This window comes from Haemaphysalis longicornis, unplaced genomic scaffold (genome assembly GCF_048455015.1).
Source record: "Haemaphysalis longicornis isolate Haplotype H1 unplaced genomic scaffold, Haemaphysalis longicornis Haplotype H1 scaffold_7, whole genome shotgun sequence".
In the NCBI taxonomy this organism is placed as follows: Eukaryota; Metazoa; Arthropoda; class Arachnida; order Ixodida; family Ixodidae; genus Haemaphysalis; species Haemaphysalis longicornis.
This window is the reverse complement of record NW_027526422.1, coordinates 21,528,083-21,537,639: the sequence shown is the minus strand read 5'-3', so window position 1 is coordinate 21,537,639 and position 9,557 is coordinate 21,528,083.

The window sequence follows — 9,557 nt, the reverse complement described above, 5'->3', positions numbered from 1 at the left end:
TGGGGAACTGCCAACCGAGATGATTATTGCACTACTAATAAAGCTACTAGCCTTGTTGGTAGCGCCTTGTTAACCTTGTTAGTAATCTAATCACTCCCAGGGAGATGAGATAGGCCACTCGCGATGTTCGTGTGCCATTAACGTACTACTTCAGGCAACTTTGGGTTGTTAGTTTATTAGTAGGCAGGGCGGCCCAGGTAGTTTTAGACTTTTTTGTATTCAGTTTCATCGGGGAGGTGTTGCACCAAGCACTGTACGATAAGGCAAGACGTTTAACCGATTTGAATGCCAAAACAAAGCTTACGATGTGTGGTTACTGACAGAGCTAGGTGGCTTTAGGAATTCTATTTACGGGGAAGTTGACCCCTGAATTTACTAATTCGTTCTTTCTGTTTAAGTCTTTTCGTGTATAGTCATGGCCCAGAGGGCGTCATCGAAACGGGTCGAGCTACTGTGGACAAGTGTCTGTTACGATGAGGCGAGTGATCGGTGACAAATAGTCGGAAACGGCATGTATTCATGTTATAAAGTATCCAACAATAAAACGTTCAACTATAAACCCATTTACTAAGTAAAGTAAAATGATCAACACTGTTGATATATCAAAACAGTGTTGAAAGAACTGGGACGACACGAAATAAAGACAGCCCTGAGTCATCCGGTGTCGCCTGTTGTCTTGTAGCGTTAGTTTCAGTTAAGACCAAATAAGTTTTGGGTCAGATTTCCCTTCAACAAGTAAGCACGTGTTCGTGTAACTGGCTGATTTTATGAGAGATGATGCGCGACCTAGCCTTATCTTTACGTCAACCGTAGGTCTCTATATTCGTTGCAACGGGAGATGCACCTTAAGTATTGAAAAATCTAATTATTTCGATCCTTCTTGAAGTCATACGAGCCCAGATTTTCCGAACGCCATCGGCGTTGATTTATTCCGATTGTCCTATTTGCAGCTATGAAAAACACTCGACGGTTTCTATTGGAACGAACACTGTTAGCGGTGCTTGCTCCGACACCTGTACGAGTAGCTGCAGACGCTAGTCTCCAGGTGCTTTTTCCTAGGTTTTCAGCAAGCGTTTTGGTCAATCTTGGCATTTTCTAATTCAAATCCCGTTTCGCAACATTTACGCGGCAATCTCAGTACACAAGTGAGCTTCCTGTCATTAGCCTCGTTGATTTGCATCGCTATAGCGTCGCTGGTCGGCTCTCTGCATAGCTAGCCGCGCGCCAAGCTTTGGTTGGGCTGACTAAACATCTCATTAACGGTTGATGACCTTACCGTCTTCGAACGGGTGCCGTCTACCCCTAGTAGTTGCGTCCTGCTATCTCCGGCGAACAGTCCGCGATCATTCGAGTGTGCTTGTTATCTTCGACTTCGATGTTTCACGCATCTGTCAGTGCTGTGTTCAATGGGAGTGATACAAAGTGGGTGCTTACACCATAGTCCGAGGGCTCGTTTTCTGGTCGTGAATGCTGTATTTCTGATGTTGACAAAATAAAATAATGACCAAGTGAACAGCTAAGCTCTCAAGGCTGTAGTGATGTCAAAAGTATTATTGACTCATTGAGCACTCCTACTCGTTTTGCCGGGAATAAAATGCGCTTTTAGGCGTGCACAGTAACCACGAACTTTAGACATTCGCGCCCCATTCCACAGTTTCCCTCTTGCGAACCGATATCAAGCTCTCGAATGCCAAGCTTGTACACGCAGAATGTGACGTCAGGAGATTGCGCCCAAAAAGGACTTATTGGCCGTGTTTCAGGTACGACAGGTTTTTTCCTCACTGGGCCCCCAGTGCGTTTGCATTAAAACTCCAAGAGCGTACGGGATTTCTTAGCACTGCAAGGGGCCCCAGGTGGGGCATATAAGGGGTAGACCTCTACCACCTGGCGGCTGGTAGCTCACACGTATCTCCGGTAATCTAAGATTCAGGGTGGCGAAAGTTTAATTTACAACGGTACTTTAAAAAATTGTTCTCAGCGAAAAACCTAATGTCTACCTGTGCTTCCATGGGCCGAATGAGGATCGCGGAAAAAAACTGCTGCATCGTGGGACCAACGAGTTTATGGTACTGATTTCCGTGCCACTTCTTTTGTTTGTTAGGAGTATGGCATTGCATGGCTCCATTCTCATTTTTTGTCGCAGTCTCCGTCCCGGCAATCATGCTCAGGCTTCGAAGTTTTGGGAGAAATGATGTGCCGCAATTTTATGCATATTTAATACTAACTCAGAAGCGGCATTCGTAGTGGGCAGTCAAAACGCGTTCAAAGGGGCGTATCTAGCTGGTGGACGGCGTAGATAAGCCCATAGAAAGCGGGGACTGGCAATCGCCGCTCTGTGGAGCTCCGCATGGAATCACCTTGATCTCACACAGCTGGAGTTCAAACGGTACCTTACACAATAAAGGTGTCTGTGTGATCTGTTTTTGGTGCCACTCTGATGCTATGAGGATGCAAAAAACATTCGCTGTCGGGCCCAGCATGTTTACTGTAAACACGGGTAAGAATCTATCACTTGCACTAATGTGAAAATTTAGGCAACCTATCTTTTCCCTGCGATAAATTCAAGGGACAGGGAAACAGAGAGACGGCTACAACTAGTTTTTGGAGAAACCCACTGATTTCTCTGTCTGGTGTCGCATTAATTGTGTTGTTGCTAATGTTGCGCCCCGAAAATGTGACAGCTTGTCAGATTTTGTGAACTGCTTTCGGTAAAAAGACGTCCGTTGAGCCCGCAATACAGTTGAGCGAGTTATAAAAGATTAATCCTTCGAAATAAAACAAGTTATCCATGAGTTGAAAGTTGTCAAGTTTCAGATCCTAAAGTTTCCCTTATCAAGAACATATGTCGTCGTTGTGGTCCCTGTAAGGGTGTCACGCAGAAATTTTCGTTTGATGTGGTTATTACCATCGTACACAGCACAAGTAGTTCTTTCTCATTCCAGGACGCAGGCAAAGGGGGAAAACTAGTATGTCTTTTTTCAAAGTGAATAATGATTACACTATATATTTTATACGACAGTTTTCAGCTTTCTTTTAAAGGTCAGAAAAACTTCAATCACTCCGTCGGCGCCTACCAAAGTGTAATAGGAAAGCATCGTATTTTGGGGAAAAAGGGTCACGTAGTAACCCCAAAAATGTCACAAATTCTTTCCGAGGAAATTACTCAGCCCCCATTTTTCAACCTTGCACACATCACCCTGTTTTATCTTCTCTCGTATTGCCTGTTTTTGCACCACGGCGACATAAATTGTAGCGATGCATGTGGGCTACGGAGGACTAAGCCGGCTTGCGGAATTACTTGTTCCAGCCAGCTTGAGCCTCAGCTCTCATTATGAGTGGCACTTGTAATTCAGGTAATGGCTGTGGATTGTGGTTTTTTCAGAGTTAGGTATCGCTTACTAAAGCAGGGTTTCGGCATTGGAAGGGAAATGGTTGTTGTTTACAGCTGCTACTTGCCGGTGGCAATAAACTCACTGCTTTCATCGTTTGCAGCGTGAATTCACCAGATAAGGTTCAAAAATAAACGCTAACAGCATTGAGCTTCATCTGAAAGTTTTGTGTCAAACAAAAATGCTCAGTACATCTAGTATATCATGTGTCAGCGTCAGAGTAAAACATTGGCTGCGTATCTGCTCGTTTCGTTGCAAATGTCGACAAAAGGTGATAGCCTCTTGTCGATATTTGCCTAGTAAATTCCTCCCTTCGCTTTCCCGCTCATCTATCATGCTGTTTCTCTCCCGTCGCACTCCTCCAAAGGTAAACACGTTAGAGGTTTGCTCAAGCCAATTTAAATTTACCGCTTTCCACTGCTCCAGGCCGGGTGCCTCGATGCCAGTGCTGCAGTACGGCGGAGATGCGTGTAAATCAAGGCGCCGTACTTTAACGTTTACAGAACCACATTGCTCTACTCAACGCGCGTTTCAAGCAGAACGTGGAACCTATTTAGTGGAACCTTTCGTAACTGTTGCCGCTTGATTTTTTTAAATTCCGCCAGTAGCGATAATGGCGCGGGCGACAGCAGGCGACGGAGTGAATTTTTTTTTCTGTCGTGGATGTAGTATTTCATTTCGCAAAAATCAAGCATGCATAAAATGTTTTATAAAGTAACACTGTAAATATCACTTATGTATTAATTTTCTGCATAATATTTGCGTAAAGTCTTGCACTTGTTTAAGAATGTTGACAAGAATGAACATTGCCAGCGGACTTAGACGTTTAGATTTGGCTGTGGGTACAAAGGACTATTGCTCAGCTTTCATTTCAATTTGGTCGGCTGGCTGAATCGAGTCACAGACAGGAGACAGACATACAGACAGACCAAAATTTCTGCGTTGAAGTAGCCACGGGAAGACATTCGTCTTTAAAAAAACGCAGAAACGGAAACTACCACACTGGATATTCCATTCGAGATTTCTTCAGTCTTCGAGAACCTAAACAGACGTTCCGAGAACGCGGCTCAGAAATACATTGCTTTTGCTTGGTGTACAAGAAGATATATACTAAACTATTTCTTGCGGAAATTGCCTCCATGTTCTTATTTTACTGCGGCTGTGAACGAAAGATATCCAAAGAACACCAGCTGAGTAAACCTAAGAAATCGGGATTCTTCCATTAATCATTCTCTGATAACGGCTGCAAGTAGCAATGGGCTTTACCAACGACCGCGAAGAGTTTCCAGGCCCCTCGTCGAGATTAGGAAAAAGCGAGAGCGACCGAAACCCAATTTTCTGTCCGCGTAATTTGGCTCGTGTGCCGAAAAGAAGCAAGACCTCGGCTACCCCAGTGTGCTGTGTACAAATGACCTGAATTCGGATGCCATGAAGGAATGCAGGATAGGTACAGCCCAAGGCCGAGAAGGAAAGGGTTTAAAAAATGTCTGCTTTTTTTAATGACGCACGTGCAACCTATCTGCGATCTGAAGCCTGAGAAGCCAGGACTTCCAAGAGTCTCGTTGAAAACATGGAAATGTTGCCGTATGTCTAGGTACATTGATAAACCGTGGATGACGACGCCAAGGACAAGTATTTTAAGATGATAAAAATACATAGTGAAAAAGAAAACACCTGCGCAGCATTTCTTTGCCATCGCATTACTTTCATAGCCAAATAGTCCGCAGTTATTCAGTGTTCTGAAAAACTAACTTGCACCGTTAGTATTGTAGTAAAATATTTATTTCTTGGTTGACATAATTTCTTGAGAACGTTGGGCTAAGTTGTGAAACAAAGGAAACCAGTGGGCGGAATTCTAATTCACCGTGCGCGTCGCCTCTGGTAAAAGCACTCAGCCGAAATTCTTAAGACTAGTATCTTATACAGTAATCAAAATAAATATGGATTTTGTCCACCCACGGAGAAAAGCACTTTAGGCTACATCAAGATGGCCGTGAGTTCAGCACATTTTTCGACCACATACCTCAGAAGGCCCACGAAGGTTTAAGGCACCGTCCGACTGTGCGCGAACACACTAGCGCCAGGGATCTCTCTAGTGTACGTTAGCAAAACACACTATGGTTCCTACTGTTTGCCACAGGTACACATGAAGGATGCTGGGGAATAAGTCGTTATTTTTGCCCGATCATGTTCTTTTAAGTAGAGCGACAACATGAGCAATCAGCAGTCGGAGGGTACAATACAAAAAACCATGCGTACGTGAGCATGGGTATGAAGCAGCAAAGGCATGCATTTTTGGTGTTGGTATTCCGGGTTTCACCGAAGTACTAAGACTGTGACGAATTATACCATTGTCTACCGGCCCTTAGACACGGTCGTGAAACGGGAATACAAAGGCCCAAAGTATCACTTATTATTATTTACTACTTATTACTATTACCTGCTCCGGAACGAGTGGCTTAACTCGTCATCAGAGAAGCGTGCCCTGGGCTCGATCGCTACAACTTCCGTATTTACTAAAGCATCTGATACAAAGGCGATAATCTTTCTTGGGCTACACGGAAGATGAAAAGTTTTCTGTCTGTCTGTCCATCCATCCGTCCGTCCGTCCGTCCGTCCGTCCGGCCTTCTGTCTGTCTGTCTGTCTGTCTGTCTGTTACTCGACTGCACCACCGCGCTTAGAAAACATGTAAATGTTTGCTTTAACAGGAACTATACATGCGTTCGACGGTTGCAAACTACAAACACTGATGTCATGGTTCATACATGCCCACTTTATCCACGGCAAAGAAAACGTCAGTCTTTTTTGTTGCAAAATCTTTGTGCATAATGAAGTGTAGAAGCCTTATTTTAGTGAGAATGCCCGTTGTATTGGTTTTTACGATAGAAAACAAAGCGAAAACAGCGCGTTAGAAACGATGTCGAAGAGACACCACACTAAAACGCTAAAAAATAGACCTCGGCTCAATTTGCTCCAAGGACAACAAAACGAATAGTTCGCAACAGATGGCTGACGAGCAGCGTAAAAATCAGAAAAACTAGATTGCATTTCATGGAGTTTCATAAGTCAAGGAAAGTCCCCTGGGAGGGAACGCGCCGAAATCACTTTAGGAGAAGACAATGATGTGGAGGGAGATTTTGCGCGGAAGAAGTAGGCCAATGACGGAGCGCCCTTTATTAAACATGGCATTAAAAGCAGTGGGAGAGTGCCGAGATAGGAAGAGGAAAAGATTTCAGCCAAGAGAACAAGGCAGGAGAAGGCAGAGCGGAGAACAAAGGAGGAGTGCCAGGAGGAGACGGCAACGTCCGGAACGAGCAAGCTAGGGGTTACGCTGCAGGGACATGACGTCGTAACTCAAGTCTAGGCGGGAGAGGGCCGACGCCGCAGAGGTTCCAGTCTCCTGGGCGGCCCCAGCAGCGACGATCGAGTGCCTACGCGTAGCGTCATTGCACCGTCGACTCACGGCTCGACGGCCCCAACAACGCCGACTGTACCGGAACCAGGGGCTACGTCCTCGGATGCACGGCTACGGCGGAAGTAGCCAGCGAGCGCCGACATCACCAGAGTACAGCATCGTCGTGTTTTCCAGCGGTGAACTGTAAGCTCCACAACACCGGACGTGATTCATCAGCACCACGACTGAACAACCAAAAGAACCGAGATACCCAGGAACGGTCCCGGCTGGTCTACGTCACCTAAACAGTAGCTAGGTAGATCTGGTGTATAAGAACGTTTGCGTGATGACTTTGGACGCTTAGTTTCAATGGTTGAACGGTAATTACTAGTTTGGGTTTTGATAGTCCAGCCTTAATATTGTTTATTAGCTTTATTAATTTCTGATGGAGGCTAAAAGCGAAAACGCCCATGTGTTTGAAATTTTAGTGAACGTTAAAGATACCCAGGAGGTCAAAATTAGTCTGGAGGCCTTCGCTACTGGGCGCCTCATCGCCCGTGTAGCGTCGTCGATTTAGGCGTCATAATAGATCAACAAGTTCAATTAGTATTTTGTTTGGTTTTCTGCTGTTAGGAGATGTTTGTGCGTAGGGGAATTTTCTAGTCTTTTGATAAACTTGTTCTGTCCATCGAACGCCTTCCGTGTCATTCGTTGCTGCGCACCAAGACGGTACGTGACACGGTGCAAACCTCTACTACACTCATCATGGGAAAAAGTGAGAAAGGAGGGGAACAGCGTGAGGGGTGAGGGTGGTGTTACGTGGCGGGGGCGGCTGAAGACTTAACACCAAAGTGTTTTATTCCCGAATACACGAAGATTTCGCTGACGTCACATCCATGGCAAGTGTGGCGTCGCCAGTACAACGAAGCAAGCGGCCTGTAGAGGGTTCTTCCCTGCATACAGGGTCTTCTTCCGGGAAGCAACCTTTACTACTAAAGGGTACGTTACATTTAGGGTAGTTCGTTTTCGGGTTTTATATTAGATGCGACGCTGAGAGCATCTCTTGTCGGCGGCCCTGTCCTTCCTTCGTGCGTCCGTCGTCGGCATCCGCACTATCCTCGGCTCACCCCCTCTCCTCTCCGATAGCGAACACTCTCTCGCGAGGGGCATTGGATTGGATTCGATTGGATTGGCTTGGCTTGGGTTGGATTGGATTGGATTTGGATTGCATTGGATTAAAGTAGATTGTGTTGGATTGTGTTGCGTCATAGCCACGGCAGACGCACTGGCGCCGGTGCGTGCCAGGTGAGACCGAACACTCTCTCTCAACATCTGCGGGTGTGCGGCCCAGCGCGCTCTCACTCCGCCGGTAGGCGGCGCTGCGGGCGGTGCTGCGCATGTGCAGTATTCTCTCTCTCTGCGCATTTAACCGGTGTGCCGCTCTCCGGCGGCCTTTCGGTCGACGGTTGCTATCCGCTTGTGCTTGAACCCCCCTCAGCGTCGCATCACACCAGGGTTATCGCGTGGGGAGGTGGGCGTAATTTTTTTTAACATGCAGTGTTTTATGCCGCGATACCCCGATATTTTACTGACGTCATACCCGTCACGGAAATGACGCCAGCGCATCTTGGCCGAAACGACCCGCCAGCAGGACGTCGCTCGCCCATGTCCACGTCGCCCACGTCGCCCACGCCCACGTCGCTTGCCAAGCACGCCAACAAGACAGCCGCCGACCCGTAAATCATGCTCATCTGCAGATCTCGCAGCATATTCCACTTTCGTGTTTTACTGATTCCTATTACAGAGGAATCAACCGCAGCCTTTTAGGGTATTTCCGTCTCAGAATTTTGAGGATATTTCCTACGGAGCAAAGAGATATGCCGCCAGTTTATTATGGCGCACGCGCTATGATACCGGCGATGGAAACACCATGGACACGTGCCTAAGAGCGGATGAACACAGGGCCACGTGCACATGAAAGCAGACGCACGCCGATAGTTACTCCCAGTAATAAACTATCGACCAGAACCGTTGTAAAAGGAACAAAGGATCGCAAAGGGGTACTCAGCCGTCCCTGTTATTGTTACAGGCGCGGATACAAAAGTTCTGCGTTCATTGTGCAGTCGGCACGATATTTGCTTTTCACTGCCTCTTCGTTGGCACAGCTGATCTTCCAGTACAGCCAGATACAGCGGAGGTGATGGCCACATTCCCAACGTTGTTTCCGTTCTCATCCTAAATAAATCAATGGCACAAATCCCAGATTACTCCGAGCTGTTGGCTGCCCTAAACCAACAACAGCGCAGGGTTAAATTCAGGAACTTGTATTGATCTGTGGAAAAGATCCCGCCGGTTCGTGTCCTGAGCTTTAACACAAGTGTAGTCAGTTAGAAGGTACAGAAATGAGCAAAATTAACGGAAAGCGCAGGGTTTGGGGGGGGGGGGGGGGGGTGATGCGACATAACGCAGGGGAATTAGTCTCTGGAAGAATAGTTTCCCAACATTGATGAGATTTCAGAATCACCGAGAATTTATTGCGTCAGCAAAGCAAGCCGAAGCTTATGTTTGGGACACTTTTAAAGTAAATAGAAGATAGGAAATTGACCCGCCTGGGTGGCTCAGTGGCTAATGCTATGTCTAGTGAGCCCAAGGACGCGGGTTCATTTCCCGCCCGCGGCAGCCGCTTTTTTGGTGAAGGTGAACAGCAAAAAAAAAAAAAAAAAAAAAAACGCCCGTGCATTCGAGAATCCGGCGCACGTTAAAGATTCCCAGG